Consider the following 23,137-nt stretch of genomic DNA (forward strand, 5'->3'; position numbering starts at 1 on the left):
GATAAAAAAGACACAATTTTTTATTTCTTATAGCCTAATATGCATTTTTTAATGTAAATATGTGGCACAGCCTAAATTGACCCTTATTTTTTTCCAGTCTTACTTGGCTTAAGACCCTTTTAAACTAATATGATATGTTATTTGTAACTTTTCTTTCCATTTAAAGTACATTCAATACATATGTAAGGATTATTTATAACCAAAAAGCTTCACAAATTTGAAATTGCCGGAAAATATTACATCTTCATGTAAGGCCCCCTTTCATTGAAAAACCTCAATTTTTAGACCTAGGCTGATATAAATTTGACTTTTGAATAATTATGCTAAGTCTGATAAATCAAATGAGTACTCTATTGCTTTAATTAGATAATAAATGATATATTAAGGCATTTAAAAAGAAGTTTTTTGCAATATTTTAATTTTTAAAGCCCAACATGTTGATAGTTGAAATTTTTCAATTTTAACGTCAAAATTTAACACGCAAAGATGAGTATAGAATTTAACATATTGTCTATAATATATATCCTATTGTAATGAAACTTTGCAAGCAGTGTTATAATTTATTAAGCTTTGGTCATACCAAGTTTTTTTTAAGATTTGTCAACTCTTTCTATCCTATTAGGTCCGAGACCACAATTGTCGTCCCTTGATTTTCGTTGTTCACGAATATAGTCCCTAGTGTTAACAGTGGGTTACTTGCCATTAATTTTTATACCCCTTCCAAATTTATTTCTCCATGTTTAATGCCTCAAATTGTAAGAAGGGGGGTGAAATTACACTGTAAAAAAATTTGGGACCAGAATTTTAAAGGAAAGTAGTGATTTGGTCCAGGTGAAAAAGGTTGAAAAATAGCACTTCGGAAGCTGTCAAAAGATTTCAAGACGCCCTAAAGATAAAATTGTCTATATTTTGAGTAAGAGACAATGAAGTTTTCTATAATTTTGATATAATTTGTCCCAAAAGTAGTACAACACACTGTGAAAATTTCATTGAGAAAGCGCAGGTGGGATTTTTTTAATTTTCATTTATGTTCTAAAAGAAATGCACTACGAATTAATTGTGTTCTCGGACCAGTAGGAGGAATAGCAGTAATATTGAAATAAAAAAAATCTAAATTACAGAAATCGCTTAAAGTTTACAATTATTTACTTGATGTACAGCTTATTCAAAAACAACAATAAAAAAATATAGGTTACCGATGAGTTAAAAAAGATATTTCAATTTTAATGCCAAAAAATTGCATTTTTGAACCCAAGGGAGATAAATTGGAGCTTTTTAATGATATCTACATTTTAACAAGTTAGCTGGGGCTAACACATATTGATTTTTTGGAATGATTTTGTACCATATGATAAAGTAACAACTTCTTAAGGTAATTAAAAAAAATTGTAATGAAAAATAAATGTTTACTGTAAATTCAGAAATTATTGCGAGGTTTTTATTATTGCGAAGAATGCGACAGAGTTGTAAACGCAATAATTAAAACTCGCATTTTGTAACATTTTACCTGAATTAGACAGGACTTATCTCAAAATCGTAAAAATTAAAATCGCATTTAAGTTTAAAATGACAAAATCGCAATAATAAATGCACGCAATAATTTCTAAATTTACAGTAATTTTTTTCTGAAAATCTTTTACCCGAGAGCCTCCTTAATGGGAAAAGATATGTGTTCCATATGTACTAATTTATTACACAAAATCCCCACACATACTTAACAAAATAGAAGGCAAAGACATTTGACAGCAAATATGAAAATAAGAAGGTGGTATATTTTCAAAGAGACAACTCTCTACCAGAAACCAAATCGAAATTCAAGACAATTTATTGCACCAGTCTAAGCAAATTTGTGTGTTTTCTTTAGGAAACAGCATTAATTGGGTTTTTTTTAGTGAAAATTTCCAATCTTATCTGTACATTTTATTTGTATACACAAAATTTAGACAACAAAACTGCCAGTCCTGCACAGTTCTGAAAATTGATCACACAAATATATCCAAAGACAATCAGACAATCATTCAAACTAAGCTCAAAATTGAAATCAGAATTCAGACAAATTGTATATAAATATTCAGATAAAACAGGGGTTCAAGTTCTGGTAATGACCTTGTGAAAAGTTAGTAACACTCTCTAATACCACAACTCCTTATCTAAAGAAGTAGGTCCAGTAAGACCCCTTTTTGGCCCCAAAATATAGAAGTTTTACAAAATTGTTAAAATGTAAACGTTTAGTTATTTATTAAAAAGTAGAATGCTTCTGCTACATAAATATGGTCTGTTTTTGACAATACAATGCACATATTTCAAATCCAAAAAATGAACTAGCATCATGAAGTCTGAATAACTAACTAAATAACTGAACTCTTTACCATTTTGGCATTTGAGTTAAATTTTAGACGGTTTCAGTCTTAAATGAAAGTGTCCGCTTTTGTTTTCATTCTTAATATTGAAATGTAAGTTGTATTTGATGATAATACATAACACATACTAAGGTTGAGGATGAACACTGTTGCTTCCTTCATTTTTGACAAAAAACATCTGTAAAGTGACATTTTTTGCATATTTTATACTTTTTTCATATTAAAGCTTGAATCAGTGACTAAATGGGTTAAAATATTTCACATATGATAAACTAATTGAATCAACTTGAATAGACACTTAAGGGGGCTCGCTGGTCTAAATCAACTTTTTTTTGTAATATAGGATATTCCTATGTTTTTCTATGATTAACCTTTATCTTATACCTAACGGAAATATAAAATAAAAATGTGGGGTCACCTTTCATTTAAGCTCACAATTTGCCTCGGAAAGAAGCATACATTTTTGTTAATGTCCTTTTTTCTGTTGAACTAATAGGAGAAATATTGGTAATATCGAAATAAAAAAAGAACTAAATTACAGAAATCGCTAAAATTTTACATTTTAATAGTTTATGTACAGCTTGTTTGAAAACAATGATAAAAAATATAGGTCACCAATGAGTTAAAAAAAGATATTTCAATTTAAACGTTTAAAATTACATTTTTGCATTAAAGGGAAATAATTTTGAGCTTTTTCAATGATATGAACATTTTAAAAGTCATCTGTGGCCAAACCAAATCGATTTTTCTTCATGATTTTTATACCATATTATAAAGTAATAGCTAATTGTGTAATAAATAAAATTTGTAATGAAAAAACAAATGTTTAATTTTTTGCCGATTTTTTTATACCTCTAAGTGTTTTAGAAGTGTCCAAAATCTTTTGTCAGATGAACCTGAAATTTGAGGCCAAAATTGGCCATAAACGGATCTACCGCTTTGGCAAAGTTTTCACATTTATTAGGTCTTTCCACCTTTCCTTGTGGAAAGACCTACTGAGACAAAAGTATAATGAGACTACTACTTATTTTTGTCTAAAGGTTCAAGATACTTTTGATCTTATAAGAGATTTTTTTTTATTTATAATACATGCCTTACAATCAACCATAGAATTCAAATGCATTTATGATTTTATAAATGATTTCATGCAATGAGTTGAATTCATTGTTTAATTTCACCATAATTTGTACAGTGTAAGGGAGATAACCCATGTTTGTTTATTTTTTATTTTATGAAATTTAAGTGGGGTTGTGTCCCTTTTAATACTAAATGAATATGAAAAATTACAATGACGTCCCGCGAAGAGAAGTATCCTTGAAAAACAACAGGTAAAGGATGGTTCCAATTAATGTCAAGTGTTTCAAAAGTTGTTTTAACATCAGTATTACGCTCTAATACCAGATTTTAACTTCAACGTTTGTAAAATCAACCGAATAGAGGTTGTGAGTGCCAACTCTGAACCACTTCTCTGAACATGGGCCATGGCAAGGTGCGCTCGACTACGATCTCTTATTGTTCCCATCCGTCTTTCAGATTCCTCCAGGTAAAACACCATAAAACGAAGAGTTGTCTTATTAGCACTCATACCACATCTTCTTAGTTATATAATCTACAACGGTGACTTTGTTTCCCTTAGAAGTAATGCCTCCTACCAAAATGAGAGCAAGGGGTTCGACGAATGAAGTTTTTAACGACCTAGACTATACAGCCCTTGCACGGTCGACAACAAGGGTTTGTGAGCTGGCCAGTGGTGGATCCATCCAGAAATTTTCATAAGAGGGGTCCCACTCCATTCATGCTTCATTGATTCCCTATATAAGCATCTAAATGTTTCTGACAAAAGAGGGGGGGGGGGGGCTGAAAAACCCTCTAAATCTGCCTCTGCTGGTACAATTTAAATAGCCCATTACTAACCTTTAAATCTCTATTTCATAATATTTAACATGCAGAATTTATGTTCAGCTGACAGGGAATTTGCCAAATTGGTTAACAAAAATTAATTAGAAGTGTTACTGCAAAATAAAAAACACAGTTCCTACTTTAGTCTTTCAATGATGCAGTCTGTTGCAGATTTTCCAATGTTTATTGTGCATAATTCAATGTTAAATTGTCGTATGGGCATCATTCATTATTGAGGAACTAACAATTCAATTTGATTAAAAGTATAAAACTTGTAAATAATAATGTTGATTACTTGTCAATTTCCACTCTAAATTCAATTTTTTTTTCTGTCACAAAAGAATTAATGTGGGACTTTTATTGCATGAATTGATTTTATATTTTATTTTTTAGGTTTTTGATATGTTTTGTGAACAAAATATAAATGTGTAAAGATAATTACCATTCTAAATCAATTTTAATACCTAAAATGAAAAGTTCAGTCACCTTTATTTTTGTAAATATTTGTCACTGAATAGAAGTTCCTTCAAAATGGTAGTTCCAAATGGAAACAGTACTGTGGATTCATTTATTTTTGTGGGTACCAATTTTCGTGGATTACGGAAAACTTGCATGTTCATGGATATTTAGATTCATGGTTTTGGCGAAGTCTGCATATAAGCCTATAGAAATTATGTTATTAGTTGAACATTTAATTTCGTGGTTCACCTGTACCCACGAAAGCCACGAAATTTGGTATCCAACAAATAATAATGAATTCACAGTATTCTGGAATATTATTTCCACTGGAATAAATATTACAGTAAATGTTCCTAACGGAATAAATGGTATAGAATATTTGTTCCGACAGGAACAGGTATTATGCCCTTGTTTATAACAAAGTTTCCATTGGAACTTCTGTTAGGTGGAACAAATAAACGTTGACAGTGTATTTGCTGAAAATTTTGATACAGCTTGTTTCTCTCAAAATGTTATTTTAGCAAAATATTTGTCAGATAAGATACAGCAGGAAGGTAACTTGCATTTTTCCCTTCTTGTTTTATTTTAGTCTATGTAGGCCAAATTGTTAAAGGACTGGAATAAATCAAGATCAATTTTGTGAAGCTTTACTTGAATTGTCTGAGTATATTTTTTTAGGTAAATATAGATCTCTCAAGTATAAATGTGATATGTTACTGTAGTCTAGTCTAAGACCAGGTTTGTTCTGTTATTTCAACTAGCCGAAAGATTCATTGAAATATGATGAACCCGTGTACCTGCTTTTAAAGTAGTCCGAGATTACTCTGTTGTCCGACAGCTGTTTTGTTGAACACATCTATCCCATTGAACTAGGGATGAAGGATAAAACAGAAATAGAACTTTAATTCTGCCTCATATCTTGACCTTAGTCCTACATCTAGAAATTGACTATATGATGGTCGGTTAAAAACAAAACTTTACAACAAAAGAGATGATTTCAGCTTCCCAATTGATACAATATTCCTGGGCTTGTATTTCCTTTCATGATTTCCTTGATAGAGGTTTGCTGCTCACAAGGAAACTATTAAACCAAGAGTTCTAAATAGTGAAGTTGAAATCTTACCTTTGTAATTTTACAGACGCCATCAAGAGTTGGTTGACTGCTTTGGAATATCCATTTCACATATGATATAAAATATTTTCTTTGTGTGGTAACTACAATCCCCTTTCCTTTTCACGATTTTTACCTACCGAATTAGACTTAGACTATTTACTGGGTTTGTAGTAATATGAGCAACACGACAGGTGACATATGTGGAGCAGGATGTGCTTACCCTACTGGAGCACTTGAGATCACCCCCAGTTTTTGGTGGGGTTCTTGTTGCTTAGTCTTTAGTTTTTTATGTTGTTTCCTGTGTACTATTTATATTTGTCTGTTTGTCTTTATCTTTTTTAACCATGAAATTGCCAGTTTATTTTTGATGTATGAATTTGGCTTTCCCTCTGGTATCTTTCGCCCCTCTTTTATAAAACTTAAAAGCTGTCAGCATGTGATAATAGTGACTTAATCCCAGGACATGGAGATTCCATTAAAGTTTATGTTTAGTTCAAGTGAAATCTTGTGAGTTCGTGAGGTATATGTCTACCTTTAGTGATACAACTTCAACCTCATTTTGCTTTTCATGCACAGGTAGTACTTAGTATCTATATACATATACATTGATAACTAATTTTGAAGGACTGCAAAACTGCCTGTAAATAAGAATTTTAATGAATTAGTGTACTCATTACCCAGTGGGCATTTAAATAATAAAGTGTTCTGTATTCAACATATATTATATATATATATTTAGTATCATTTAGATGTTATATTTATGATTTTGACATGACATAAAGAAAAGTTCATGACCCGTAGTTAGGTATACCTATAGAAGGTTGAAATAAAAATTATGTTGGATATGTGCTAAAAGGAATTAAGATGACTTTCTGATAACCCTGAGAGCCATTGTAATTTATTACTTTAATAATACTTAATCTTTTTAAGCTTTTAAAGTTGTTGTTATAATGTATAGGGTACATTATAAGCTTGGGGTCAGTGACTCTTGTTATAAAGACATAAAAAAAACTTATGTATCTGGGTAAAAATCAAAACATTTTAATATTAAGATTTATTTGTTGTTATTCCTCAGTCTTTCAGTTTGAAAGACATTTGACAATATTCCTAGGCAAAGTCCATGATGTTGCTTCTCTTTCTTCATGACGTAAAAAACCCATATCAATCAAGTAGGGTGATATGAGAAATTATCACAAAAAATGAATATAAAGCAACATTGGTGAAAATAGGGAAATTTATGGGGAAAATATCATTTAAAATTAACTGTTAATCAGATTTTGTCAGAATAAACCGGGAATAATCACTCTTTTTTCTCATTTTCAGCTGTACTTTCTTTGGTTTTTATTAAAAATCTTTCAGAATTGTATGGAAACACTGTTCAAGATAAATCTTTATAAGAAAAGCATAAAACAAAAAGTTTGGACATCTGGAGATGTTTCAATGCTTGGTAAACAAATTAGTTATATACTGAGGCTGAAAAGAATGATAAAAATCTTATAAAAAGACCTTTGAGATTTTAAACAAGAACATTTTCAATAATATGGTCTTTTTGAAAATTCTTAGATAGTTCCCTGATATACAGTTGTGTTGTATATATAGTTTTCAGTATAGATTGAGTTTTGTATAATATGAAGTAATAATCCTGTTTAAATCATTGAAATCAAGGCCACTTATCTACTTTATCCAATGAAGTCTGAGTATAAGATTAATTTAGATTGATTTTAATTTATAGGATTTAATGTTCCCTTGTGTATTGATATTAGTTTATAAAGAGATGGAAGAATGAGGTTAGAACAGCATGTCAACAGAATGTAGGTATGTATGTATATCTGATAGATAATAGCTATATAGGTATGATTATTGGCAACATTGTAAGTATTGTAATCCAGTTAATGAAAAATAGCATTTAACAGCAGCATACAAACTGTGACTTAATTAAGATACAAAACAAACAAAAAGGAGAATCTAAGTACAATGTAGACACACGGTATATTAATTATTTTGGTGGATATTTTGTTTCATGGTTTTGACAAAGTCTGCATACCAGCCTGTAAAAGATTTGCACTTTATTGATCAGTTGAAAATAGTTGTGGTTTACCTATACCCATGTAAGTGGTATAATTTCCAGGGTATTAATTCCAATGAGACAACACACCACCAGGTCAATGCACAATTCAATGAGAAAACTGCCTGAATAAGGAATTAAAAAAAAATGATATATATATAGCAACAAACATGACAAAGGACAGACAACCACTGAATTACAGGCTTCTGTCTTAGGGCAGGCACATATAAAAAGGACTTAACCCATGAGATGGATACATTTAGCAGAAAAAACAGGTATTAAAAGCACAGACTGGATGTGGCAGGGTATTTATACGTCCTCTCAACAAAAAAAGACACTCGGTACAGATCTGAGAGTACTCACAGTTACTGACAGCTAGTTCAAAGCCAATAATAACTTTAAAAAATCATATAGCTAGAAAGTTTATTTGATAAAATGTTTAAGATGTATAGAAGGTGACACCACATAGTGATTTTGGTAAACAATTGAAATTATGACAGGTCATTGAACTTGGTTGATTTTTTGAAATTTTGAAAATACTCTACAATGTTTGTCTGCTCAACACCTAATGATTTCAAATTTTCTGTTAGTGCAAAAAGTTCATGTATATTGACAGTACTTATATTATTAATAAGAGGATTTTCATTTAAATGAAGTATTTTTTTGAAAACTTTCAGGAAGAGAAAACATATTTATTTTGGTTGTATTTCATTAGCAAACAACAGTCAACCAATCATTATAGAGCAAGGTTCTTCTGGTTAACTCATTGTGCAGTATTTTGGCTAGAAATAGATTCTTTTGCACAATATTATTAATTATGCATACTATCATAATTTTAATGAGAGATAGTAGAACTTCATTTTGACGTTATTTTTCATACATGTGGTACATCATAAATACATGTATATATATAACACAAACAATATCTAAGCTAGAATTTTAGTTTGCTGAATGTTTTTATATGTTTCACTTTTGATATTTTTGCATATTTCAGGAATATTCATTTAATCAGCTATTATTTTTTTATAATTTTAAATGAAAATGTATAATTTGGGGCCTCATACAAATCTGATACGAAGACCTGCTCACAAGAGAGAATCCAGACAACCTTATGTATTTTACAGAAGGTGACTGAAAGAATGTTTGTTAATTTCCAAAAATTTCATGAAAAATAAAACCAAAATTTAAGACCAATTTTAATAATGCGGGTTTTACAGTAAAGATGGGAAATTTTGACTGATACTTAAAGAAAAAGGCATGTTATTTAGATAAATTGAGGGTGCAAAGTTACAAACAAAAGTTCTTTGGTGTGAAAAGGGTATTGCTTTCTTTTACTACAGAAGGCATCTTATATATTTTCCCATAATTAAAGGCTGAAAGCATGTCTATATTTCAAAGGTTAATTGCATATAAACATCATTTATTAAATCCAAAACCACAGAGTGCTTTCTTTGGTAAATGTAGGTATCAAATTATGAGCTGGTCCTTTGACAGAATCTTACTTTATTACTCAACTAATCCTTCTATATTCTGTGACCTTCTTCTTTAGGGAACAAAACATAAAACCTTCCACATATTCATCTTATATATTAACAAATAAACTTTAATTAAAATGTTACCTTTTAATTTAGTCGTTAAGGTGTTAACATTGGCACTTTACCATCAACTATAAGTAAAATTTTAATCAAATTCAATTGTCATATAAAGATGTCACAAGGTGCCTTATTAAAATTTACAACATCACCTGAGATAAGTTATTAGGATCCACCTATACTTGTTATTATTTAGCCATAATAAAGTGTAATCATGTAGAATGGAAATTACGAAATAACTATAAGGTAAATGTAAGTGCTTATTTATCAGAATTTCAGAAGCTGAAATTTATATGGAAAATTTTTAATTCAACTTATATTTGTATAATTTTAGCTTTCCATTATACTTAGCTTTTTTACATAAGTTGCATCATCTTTTATGTAAGCCAAGCACACCTTTTTCAGAGTATGTCAGCACAGAAAGTTTGTATGCAATTAGTACTTGAGCCCTTGCGAATAAAGTTTGTATACTTTAATTCATATTTGTTTAGTGTATTAATGATTGAATAAGTCTTTGTCAATACATTTATCCAAAATTCTTGATTCAGACACTATTTTAGCTCACCTGGCCCGAAGGGCCAAGTGAGCTTTTCTCATCATTTGGTGTCCGTCGTCCGGCGTCGTTAACTTTTACAAAAATCTTCTCCTCTGAAACTGCTGGGCCAAATTTAACCAAACATTGCCATAATCATTATTAGGGTATCTAGTTTAAAAATTGTGTCTGGTGACCTGCCCAACCAACCAAGATGGCCGCCATGGCTAAAAATAGAACATAGGGGTAAAATGCAGTTTTTGGCTTATAACTCAAAAACCAAAGCATTTTGAGCAAATCTGACATGGGGTAAAATTGTTTATCAGGTCAAGATCTAACTGCTGCCAAAATTTCAGATGAATCGAACAACCCGTTGTTGGGTTGCTGCCCCTGAATTGGTAATTTTAAGGAAATTTTGCTGTTTTTGGTTATTATCTTGAATATTATTATAAATAGAGATAAACTGTAAACAGCAATTATGTTCATCGAAGTAAGATTTACAAATGAGTCAATATGACTGAAATGGTCAGTTGACCTGTTTAGGAGTTATTGCCCTTTATAGTCAATTTTTAACAATTTTTCGTAAATCTTAGTAATCTTTTACAAAAATCTTCTCCTCTGAAACACTTGGGACAAATTAAACCAAACTTGGCCACAACTATCATTGGGGTATCTAGTTTAAAAATTGTGTGGCGTGACCCGGCCAACCAACAAGATGGACGCCACAGCTAAAAATAGAACATAGGGGTAAAATGCAGTTTTTGGCATATAACTCAAAAACCAAAGCATTTAGAGCAAATGTGACATGGTGTTAAATTGTTCATCAGGTCAAGATCTATCTTCCCTGAAATTTTCAGATGAATCAGACAACCCATTGTTGGGTTGCTGCCCCTTAATTGGTAATTTTAAGGAAATTTTGCTGTTTTTGGTTATTATCTTGAATTTTATTATAGATAGAGATAAACTGTAAACAGTAATAATGTCCAGCAAAGTAAGATTTACAAATAAGTCAACATGACCGAAATGGTCAGTTGACCCATTTAGGAGTTATTGCCCTTTATAGTAAATTTTTTACAATTTTTTTGTAAATCTTAGTTATGTTTTACAAAAATCTTCTCCTTTGATACTATGTGGCCAAATTAAACCAAACTTGGCCACAATCATCATTTGGGTATCTTGTTTTGAAAATGTGTGGCGTGACCTCGTCAACCAACCAAGATGGCCGCCACGGCTAAAAATAGAACAGAGGGAAAAAAATCAGTTTTTGGCTTATAACTCATGAAGTAAAACTGTTTATCAGGTCAAAATCTATCTGCCCTGAAATTTTCAGATGAATTGGACAACCAGTTGTTGGGTTGCTGCCCGTGAACTGGTAGTTTTAAGGAAATTTTGCTGCTTTTGGTTATTATCTTGAATATGATAGACTTTAAAATACAATAAATGTTCGCAAAGTAAGATCTATAAATAAGTAAAGTTTTAACCATTTTTTCGTAAATCTTAGTAATCTTTTAGTTTTACAAAAATCTTCTCCTCTGAAACTACTGGGCCAAGTTAATTATAGATAGAGATAATTGTAAGCAGCTAGAATGTTCAGTAAATTAAGATGTACAAACACATCACCATCACCAAAACACAATTTTGTCATGAAGGCATCTGCATGCTTTGTTTAATATTCACAAAGACCAAGGTGAGCGACACAGGCTCTTTAGAGCCTCTAGTTTGGAACCATTAATGATATCTTTACCAAACATGAGGTGAAGAGCCCCATATTGATTTTGATATCATTAGGTCAAAGATCAAGGTCACGGTCATTGATAGACTGAAAAGTGGGTAAAATTTGTTTAAAGATACTATATTTTGAACCATATGTCAAACTTTTACCAAACTTGGTTAGATAATGCCCAATGGGAAGAAGAATACCTCATTTGATTTAAGGTCATTAGTTAAAGAACAAGGCCACAATTTTTTGAAACATTGAAACTTAGGCTAAATTCAGAATTTTAGATGATATCTTTTGAACAGTGTATCTAACCATCAGGAATGAATATACTATAATTATACCCCCCTTCTAAATGTTGGAGCTATATTGCAATGACCCTGTCTGTTTGTTCATCAGTCCAGCTATTCATCTATTCAGACGTTCCTGAATCAATTGTCTAACTGCCATTGTCCAAATTTTCTCAAAAGCAGTTGAACAGAATGAAATCATATTTGATTAGCAGCTTGTCACTGATGTTTTCATGGTTTACATCATCATCATGCAGTGATATTGTTTGCCTTAAAATACTGGAGAATAAAGGCTTTTTCCCCTGGAGAAAAATCCCATTTTGAAAAAAAATGGCTTAAAATTATTCCAAAAAAGACAATTTTTTTCCCAAACAGTGCAGTCTCAGTAGTAATTGTGCATGACATCAAACTGAAAAACACTCATTTATACATAAGTCATGCCTAAAATGACTTTATGTACAGATTTGAGGGTCTATTTATGTATCATCACTGACAATACTTATTTCAAAGCGGGGGTTGACTCTTAAAAGGGGGGTCTGCAAATTGAAGTTTCAGTCAAATTCATGGTTTATTCTAAATTTCCCATACGCATATTTTCCCAATAAAAAAGGGGCAGGGTTCGAAATTAATGCAGGACTGATAGCTACTAAATTCTATCTCTGATTTAAGGGTAGAGGTAGTTTTGAAAAAAGCCAACAATGTCATGTTTGTTATAAGTTCAGTTTAAGATGAACCGCATATTTTAAGTCAATGGTATTTGATATACAGTTTAATGAGCATTGGCATACCTCATTAACATAGAGGTTGTTTGTCTCTGCACCTTCAGTCATGTTCATTTATAGATGCAGAATGTTTAGCATAGTTTCATGTTTGAATATTACCACTTTAATTTCAACATTTGCATTTCACTGTCAAAATTATATAAAGACAAGACATATCACTGTGTCAGCAGTTTATTTTTACAGATTTAATGTTCATTTGACGTAAATTGTCTTCAGACTAAAGTCTTCACTTACAACTACCGGTATCATTTTTTTTTTCATTCATTATATTAAACAAAATTATAAGGAATTCTAACATGACGTCCTTCAAACACTTTGAGTACACACCCGTGGTAAAATATGAATATATTTCCTGGGCTGTTCCAATCTAACTCGCACATCATATGCTTTTTTGTGAATGAGCTTCCCGACGTCATAGAACGATGACGTAAGAATATAAGCATTTTAGGGGAAAATAATCGCTTGTGAAACCGAAAATCATGACTACAAAGAAACATATACAAACATTGTTAAAAAGTGATATAAGCCAATTTTATTTTAACATTTTGACGCATATAAGTAAATTCCCATTAAATTCATCCAAAACTATCTAAATACGTTATTGTAAATAGTTTAAGCATGTCACTAATTCAGTTTGTTTCGTTCTTATACACTAATTTAATAGTGCATTTATTTATGGGAACGGCAAATATCAGCCTCCACCTAGACCGCTTCGATTCAAAAGAATTGCTGTATTTGTCCTATTAGAAACGAAATAATTCATGGGAGGCTTGAATATATCTAGATTTTACCATGGGTTGTCCCTTTATGCCCCCATGAATTATTTCTTAAATAAAATTGAGAATGGAAATGGGGAATGTGTCAAAGAGAAAACAACCTGACCATAGATCAGACAACAGCAGAAGGTCACCACCAGACTATGTCAGGATTCACAACCAAAAATGTTACACCAGAATCATGCTGAGTCCAACATACATGATCTTTAATACTAAAAATCCCTTTAAATGGTTAATATTAAACCAACATAAACTTTGTACATGGTTGATCCTCATCCTCAGATGATCTTTTGGATAGATTTTTACAATTCAATAACTTTAACTTTTCTATAGTTATGCCCCCTTGAACATAGAACTTTGACTGTTCTGTAGTTTGAGATAAGTGAATTTTAGAATCTACTTTTTATAAAAAAAAAAATGAAAGATCAATCATAATGAAACATGGGTGTTTCCTTCCATAATACATGTAATCCTTAAAAGGCTAATTCATTTTTGAAAAGAATGGTTTCTGGTGGTACAAAGATATACAGTAAATGACATTGACTTGTGTTTTAGTCTGAAATGTGAACTAAATGAAATAAATTATATATCTAGTTGTTTAACGTCTTACTGGTCTACTTTTTCCAAAATTGAACTAATTGTTGTGATATGTTTTAAGCTTTCTCAGCCAAGACATACCGGTATGTCATATTTTATAAGTTCTCAACCAGAATGGTCATTGATACTACAATAGAATAAAGAAAAGAAAAGGGGAAAGTAAAATGGTTTTAATGGTTTAATCTGTAAATAGTTATGTATTTTTAGTTCACATGGCCTAAACAGCAATGTCAACTTTTGCCAGCTCTTGGGTGTCTTGGCATCTGTCTTTATAAAGTAAAAAAAAATTGTTTTCTTAAACTACTGTCTCAAATTAGTATATGCCACTAATGAATTTTTCTGTATTCACACTTGATTTTTTCAATGCCCCTCTGTAGGCAACTGGGGCATTAAGTGTTTCCCTTGTCTGTCCTACCCATTTACATTTCTGCACTCTTAACTAAAGTTTGCCTCATGCAAATTTTATGAAACTCATACACAATGCTGAGAACTAAAGGAGATAGAGTTGAAATTTTGGCAGTGAATCATGTGTGCCCTTGAATAAGCTATGAAAATTGTAAATGTTTTGCTTTAACACTCTACTGAAGTTTTCTCATCCATTTAGGAAACTCCTACACAATGTTAAGAACGTAAAGTCACAGTTGGACTTGTGGCAGGAATTCACTCATTCATTTATGAAACTCCTACAAAGTGTTAAAAACCTAAAGTCACAGTTGGTGGCAGGGATTCACTTCCCATTCCCCTTCCCCTTTATAACTTGTAAAATTACATATGTTTTTGTTTCTGCCTTCATACAAAATGTTAAGAACCAAAGCATGTTATGATGTAGACAGAGTGCAAATTTGGGTTGAAAGACATTTACTGTTCTAGAGTTATGCCCCTTTTTCACTTTCAAATTGTAAAGCTAGAGAATGTGTCCTCAAACACATTCTTTTTATGTTTACTACATAAGCAGATATAAGAATTAATCTGGAGGGACAAATTGGTATTCCCAAGAAATTCACAATGAAACTTGATATAACAAATACCTTATATTTTGTTTGGCAATGAACATCCTTGATTGACCTTGAATATAGGTAATCCTTTTAAAATTAAATTTGAAGAAGAATTTAATAGAAATATATTGCACTTTAATTGCATAAAATGTATGAATCATATAAAAATAACAGGTGGCTTATTGAAGGGCATTTCTGATTCAGGTTAGAATATATTAATTTGATGAATGTATTCCTAATGGCTATCATGATACTACGAGGATACTACAAGCTTTTAAAAAAGTGCATAAAATCGTTTTGTAAAAAGTTAAATTGACTATTGAAAAGAATTTGATTGTATCATTATGAAATACATTCATGACATATTGCTATCAAAGAGGTCATATTGAAGACGAGATATAAACTAAAAATAAATTTAGATCTACCATAGCAAGAGTAAGGTGAAAGATGGAAAAGTTGCAGTATGTGAAACAAGATAAACATGTATATAAGAAAGACTACTTCTTCAGTTTGGGTTAAAAAAAAATCATGCAAATTTGCTGGAAAAATTAAGCAGAAAGAATTGACCTTGAATTCTTTGAGAACTGACTAAAAAAATAAATACATGATTATTTTAAAGAGAAAAATGCTATATGCCTTTGATTGGTATCTATGTTTTCACATCCAACACAAACTGTTGGCACTTCAGCTCGTCACCTCTTCAACTGGTTGCCATTTAGCAATTTCAGCTGATCTTGCTACGACCTATCTAAAAAATATAGTCAAGAATGATAAAATTATTAAAAGTTTTTGAACTGATAAATTATTAAGTATAGCTATCAGGTCCAAAACATTGTTTTGATTAATGAAAAAAGTGTTTGTCTAGCCTGCATGGAAAGTTGCATTAGGCTTAGACTGATTGATGCAGCAATCATATGTCTGATGTAATCAAAAGTAATAAGATTGATCAAAGTTTTTTACAAGTTGAATAAAGTTATAAAATGTGTGTAATAGCAAACTATTTTAAATTTGAATAGAACTGCTTTTATGAACCCAGTGAAGAATTAGGTGTTTTTTTTTCATTTCCATAGACAGTCATTGCTTTTTACTTACAGTATAAAACAACACACATAAACTGAATATTTGTCTTTGTGTATTTTTTTTTTAAAACTTAAAATTATGCACAATAACTTTAACTTTCACTTGACATTGAAATAGTATTCAAAATTGAAATATTTAAGAAGAACAAAACTAGTAGATCAAAACATATTATTTCTGTTCATACCTACATTCAACAGTTATTTAGTTTAAGATTAAAGATCTAGTTGATAATATTTTTAGTTGATTAAACATAAACAAGATGATTGTCTACCATCAGTTAATCTTATCATTTATATAACCCAAATAAATATAACTTCTAACATGTGTCTGTAGTTTTCTAAAACATGGTATTTGATTTGTGTTTGAAAGTTAAACACAAAGTTTTCAGTTTTACCCTGAAGGTATTGTAAAACATTATGTGAAAACGAACAGTTGACTTCATTTTCTTTAATTCTGAAAGGAAACATTTGATATATTTTTGTTGAAGATCTGTTACATTATAAAATCATGTTTTCATTGATCCTTTGTGGTGAAAATTTAATGCCATAACTGTTAATATTTTGATAAAGGATAATACAGGGGAGACAACTACTGACACCATAAGTAAAATTTGTGTATTGTTCAGGTGAAAAGCTTTGTCTGTGTTTTCGTTTGAAGTTTGTATTCAACTGATCTAAATTTTCAGGAGTAGCTGTGAATACATTTTCACCTGTTTACTAGGATTAGAAGAGAGTTTAATTTTTCCATTTATGTGAGTATATTTACTTTATTTTTCGAACAGACAACATTTTTGCATAAGATACACCAAGGATTTGTATAGTTATACAAATCCTTGGATACACCAAAAATAAATATTAACTGCAATTGCATCACTGTACATGTGCATTTCTTTACTGATTCAGATTCCAACAATGAGGAAAAAACACACAAAACAGTTTAAAAAAAATTAGTATGCTTGCCAATGAGACAACTCTCCACAAGAGATTTAGCCAACATTGAGATGTCCTTTCCCCATTTATGGGCATTCAGTTTTCTTGTCTGTGTCCGTCCGTCCGTTCGTTCGGCTTCAGGTTAAATTTTTTGGTCAAGGTAGTTTTTGATGAAGTTAAAGTCCAATCAACTTGAAACTTACTAAATATGTTCCCTATGATATGATCTTTCTAATTTTAATGCCAAATTAGAGATTTTCCACCATTTTCACGGTCCATTAAACATAGAAAATGATAGTGCAGATTGGGCATCTGTGTACTGGGGACACATTCTTCTATAAATTGTTTTCCTCATAATTTGATTTAATTTTCCTTTCTTTGATATTCATGTCATGTTGGCAACTTCTTATGGAGTGTACATTTCTTTGTTGATTTGATATGTACATGTTTGCAGCGAGATTTCTCATTTGAATGAATGTTATTTTTATTCCCCCTCGCAACACTGTATGGGGACATAGAAGTACAGGCTGCCCAGTCTTATAAGTGCTCTATAATACACAAATTTTCCAACTCAATTGTGAAATTTATATCAAACCTTTATATCAGCAATTTTTTTGGACTTCCAAAAAAAATTAGTGCTGGACACTATTTTCATTTAAGAAGTTATGCCCCTTAGAATGTGTTGGAATGATCTTGACGATGTAATTTAGTCCATAACCTTGAACTTTGAATTCAAGGTTGGAATATAGCTGATGGGTTACCTTGTCCAGGCAGGAATTTTATCTTTTTTTATGTAGAAGTGTGATATTTTACATGTGGGTTTATTGTTACAAGTATCACAATGATCTTGTACTAAGGCCTCAAGGTTGTGTTTTTAACAAGTAACCTTGTCTGGTCCAGAGTTTTCTATCTTTCTTTTGACATAGACTTTTTCTATTGGATCAACATATGTATGACAAGGTTTTATTACTAGTGATAAGTATTGGTATTGTCTTTTCACAGTCATGTCTACTTTAAATTAAACTCAAGGAGCAACAAATGTTTAAGTCTCACAGAAACCATTATGAAAGTTTTTTATTTTACATTTGGAAATTAACTTTCTCACTAAAACAAAGTTCTGAATTAGAAAATGTATTTTCTGACAAATAGAATCGATAGCATCCATTATGTTTGGTTGATTAAAACATGCAGTTAAACAGTCATTAAGATTAACCAGTTACATTGATTGATTGTTATAGTGCATTGGTGGAAGCATGTTACTGAGAAATGTAATTTTAGATGTCACTTGTTATGTTATATTTTTAAAACTTGGTTCAGTGGTAGATTTTGGATTGGTTTTCTCTGATACTTTATTTTATGCCAACCAACAATAGAATTGAGGCATACAAATAAGTGTCCATTCTGTAACTTAAGTTTGCCTCAACCAAATATTATGAAACACAATGCTTATTACTCTAAGTTGAGTTTGGATGGCATCACTTTTGTCATATCTGGAGTTATGTCCCTTTATAAATGGAAAAATTGCTAAATTTGCTATTTCCACACTCTGACTTTATTTAGTTGTTATGAAACTTCTACACAATACTTATTACCACCAAACACAGATATTAAAAGTTTAAATTAGGGTGATGTCAGTTTCACCATTCTTGAGTTATGTTCCTTTGTAACTTTTGAGAATTTCAGAAAATAACCTAAATTTACAAGCAGGGGCATGTGTGTCCCATGGACAAATTCTACCTTCATTTAAATTGAAATCAATATTTATTAGATTATGAATACTTTGCAATACCTTGATCTATAAAGAATTTTTACCACAGCCTTAAAATTATACCTGGCAGCTGCATTTCTCTTAAATATTTTACAAAAGTGAATTTTAATAATTCCTTTTATGAGTTATGACTCACAGTGGTTGCTGCATCCTTTAATAGTTAATTAATGATAATTCGATGGAATAAACAATTTGATCACCTGTACAAATGGAAGTCTGAATTGTAACAGGTAATGATGTTACAAAGGTGTGATCAACACAATGAAAAATGAAAAATTATTGTTAAGTCATCCAGTGTCAGAAACTCATTTATGATTGTCAAAAGCTAAAATATATGTATGAAATAGATGTTTGTTTCCAGTTTGTGTATAATTTCTCGTTGTTTTGTTTGATGTACTGAATTTGATTATATGGTTATAGGAAATTGATTTTTGTGAGACTTTGTGTGTGTATAGATATTATCTTGTCAGACTAGGTTTCAGGGCTGATGTGAAGGTAAGAATTATTTGAATATAAAATTACCTTCCCAGGAGATATTTGTCACGATGGGTAAAAATTATATTTTTTCTTTACAAAAAAGTGCTTTCTTATGAAGATATGTTTTTAATCTGTCATCAAGTAAACAGGGTAATAAAATATCTTTGGCTTCCTGTGTTTTCCTCTGATCTGCTGGTAGCACTGTCACACTTTTTGAGGAATTTGTAAGTTGTTTCAGTATTTTACATTTTGAGAAGATTTAAACAATTAATGCTAAAAAATAATAATTACTCCCACTCAGTTGCAGATTCAATGTGAGGAAAGGGGGAGTTCTAGGGGTTGGAACCCCCTTTTTTGATGATCAATGCTTTTGAATGGGTGATCACCTATGATTGGAAGTTGAAACCCCCCTTTTATAAATGGCTGTCTTTATGTATTTATTAAGGAGGGTACCAGTAAAGATTATCTGTTCCCATTCCCTCAGTCATGCAGGTCTATTGACTTTGGAACCTTTGCATTGTTTGCATGCTGAAGTTTGTGATTAGGTCTGTTGAATGAGAACATCTTATGAAAAGTCAATGATATGCAACAAAGTTGTATAAGCATTTTCATATTTCACAAATTTATCCCTGCACCTTCAGTCAAGGTTCTTTGAATCTGAATGGTTTGCATAGTTTACATGTAAAAGTATTTAACATTTCTATTTAATCATTAAAATTAAAAACAGAGGCGACACATATTTCTGTGTCAGCAGTATATCCTCCTAGTGCTTTGCCTTGATGGTTATCTCATAATGAGGCTCATGGGAGACTCTGTATTACTTCATGCACTGAGATGCACTTGCAATCTAATTCACATACAGCATGACTAAGTGGGTTTGGTTGCTTTATTTCAAGCTGTTGTTTATTGTCATCATTAAAAAGGTAAACATATTACATTTGTATTAAAATTATGTAAGTTTTATTTATCATGTTTATATTTGCTAAAATGTGGTTGAATGTACTGTTAAATTGAGGATTGCCTTAATTCCTCTTCTCATTATTTGAAGGCTAGGTAGATAAAGGTAGGATAAATTATCTTATATTAAGTTGAAGAATTATGTTTGAATTTTTTTTAAATCTGATTTTTTTTTTGAAATTATGCCAGGCCATCATCATGTTCCATTGAAATACTTTACTTTACTAGTATCTTAAGACCTTTTATATATTAATTTCCTAGAACAGCTATATACCAATACATGTAGTTTACAAAATCAATGACAGAGGACAGAATCAGCAACCATAAGATAACAAAAGACACCTTGAACTTTATTAATTCCCTTTGGTTAGTCTGATATTCCGTTATAAGGTTAAGTACAGTTCTTTGTCTTTTTCTGATGGTCTAAACCTGTCTATCACTATATTCCTTTGTCTTTCTCTGATGGTCTAAACCTGTCTATCACTATATTCCTTTGTCTTTCTCTGATGGTCTAAACCTGTCTATTACTATATTCCTTTGTCTTTCTCTGATGGTCTAAACCTGTGTATCACTATATTCCTTTGTCTTTCTCTGATGGTCTAAACCTGTCTATCACTATATTCCTTTGTCTTTCTCTGATGGTATAAACCTGTCTATCACTATATTCCTTTGTCTTTCTCTGATGGTCTAAACCTGTCTATCACTATATTCCTTTGTCTTTCTCTGATGGTCTAAACCTGTCTATCACTATATTCCTTTGTCTTTCTCTGATGGTCTAAACCTGTCTATCACTATATTCCTTTGTCTTTCTCTGATGGTATAAACCTGTCTATCACTATATTCCTTTGTCTTTCTCTGATGGTATAAACCTGTCTGTCACTATATTCCTTTGTCTTTCTCTGATGGTCTAAACCTGTCTGTCACTATATTCCTTTGTCTTTCTCTGATGGTCTAAACCTGTGTATCACTATATTCCTTTGTCTTTCTCTGATGGTCTAAACCTGTCTATCACTATATTCCTTTGTCTTCTCTGTTGGTCTAAACCTGTCTATCACTATATTCCTTTGTCTTTCTCTGATGGTCTAAACCTGTCTATCACTATATTCCTTTGTCTTTCTCTGATGGTCTAAACCTGTCTATCACTATATTCCTTTGTCTTTCTCTGATGGTCTAAACCTGTCTATCACTATATTCCTTTGTCTTTCTCTGATGGTCTAAACCTGTCTATCACTATAGTCCTTTGTCTTCTCTGATGGTCTAAACCTGTGTATCACTATATTCCTTTGTCTTTCTCTGATGGTCTAAACCTGTCTATCACTATATTCCTTTGTCTTTCTCTGATGGTATAAACCTGTCTATCACTATATTCCTTTGTCTTTCTCTGATGGTCTAAACCTGTCTATCACTATATTCCTTTGTCTTTCTCTGATGGTCTAAACCTGTCTATCACAATATTCCTTTGTCTTTCTCTGATGGTCTAAACCTGTCTATCACTATATTCCTTTGTCTTTCTCTGATGGTCTAAACCTGTCTATCACTATATTCCTTTGTCTACCAGTACATTACTTTGCTCCTCTGAAGGATGAAACTAGTGTACCTTCACAGCACTGTGCCTTTGTCTGAAGGATTATATAAGTGACCAGTTCCTTACTTTACCTCCCTCTGAAGCCCAACAATACATTACTAAGGCATTTTTTGATGAACGAAATCCAGAATATAAGTGCAGTACTTGAGCCTTTTTTCATGTTGATCTCTGCTTTCACTAAATAGCCAAACAGGATACAGGTATTTTACTTCAGCTTCTTCAAAAGTACTGAATCTGATTGTATGACTACATTTATTTTGGACTTTCTAGCTATTTTGATATCTGCAGTGATGAATACCGAAATATTTGAACTATTTTAGCTATTATTTTCTCAGTCATGCTCTTTCTAATTTTAAAGTATTTCATGTTTAGTGTATATGTATGATATACTTTCATGATTAGGCACTTGTAAATTATTCATTGATAGTTTGTCATTGATTTTTAGAAGCACTTAATTGTGTGGCTAGCCATTAGAGGAAATTATGTAAATGTACTAAAATCACATTACACAAATACGGAAATATTGAATGTACTAAAATAGATTATGTTGTACAAATATAAAACAATAATTGAGAAATTATTTTATGGCGGAAAATTGCATTTTATTACACATGATATCCTTGATCATGCATGATTATTTGTAAGCAGAAATCAAAAGAGGATTTAGAAAAAATACAGGTCTGTAAAACAGGATGCACATAATGAAACATATGTTATTCATACTCAAGTTAAGCTACATTTTGTATTTATAATGCTAATGTTATAGTAAAGATCAGTTACTACTACATTGAATATAGATCATCATTCATTTTCTTCTTAGTTATTGTAAAGAAAAATATATGATATTGCAGTAACTGTTGCTGCTTACAAGAAAGCTAAGAGTTGTCTCATTCACAAGCACTCATACTACATCTTCTTATATCTATCTTTTAGGTTTTCATCAGTACAAAAAACATTTTTTCTTTCGTAACTTGTACCTTTCCATAGATCGTAGTAAACTTTCTTGCTTTTCTAGTTTCAAATCCTTATTAATGAAGGCCAGACATTAAAAATATAATAATTTCTTACACATCCATGTCAATTTTTTTTATTTTTTTGTGAATAGTTGTCTCATTGGCAATTAATACATCATTTCTTAATGTTATACATAAGAAAAGACAAAA

The 23,137-nt window shown here is 31.1% G+C and overlaps 1 protein-coding gene across 7 annotated transcripts in view; it reads left to right on the plus strand.

Moving 5' to 3' along the window:
* The first annotated feature begins 3,616 nt into the window (after positions 1–3,616).
* Positions 3,617–23,137, plus strand: part of LOC134707004 (uncharacterized) — a 57,881-nt gene continuing 38,360 nt past the window's right edge. For 2 of the 7 annotated variants that reach the window (XM_063566445.1, XM_063566449.1), the window contains exons 1-3: positions 3,617–3,688; positions 7,565–7,647; positions 16,944–17,009. The gene's annotated coding sequence lies outside the window, so the exon portion shown is untranslated. Of the gene's footprint in view, positions 3,689–3,887; positions 3,904–7,564; positions 7,648–16,690; positions 17,010–19,367; positions 19,451–20,338; positions 20,356–22,539; positions 22,653–23,137 lie in introns of those variants that run through there. The other 5 variants (XM_063566446.1, XM_063566447.1, XM_063566448.1 and 2 more) reach the window with 5 other exon arrangements.

Source organism: Mytilus trossulus, chromosome 2, assembly GCF_036588685.1.
Source record: "Mytilus trossulus isolate FHL-02 chromosome 2, PNRI_Mtr1.1.1.hap1, whole genome shotgun sequence".
NCBI lineage: Eukaryota > Metazoa > Mollusca > Bivalvia > Mytilida > Mytilidae > Mytilus > Mytilus trossulus.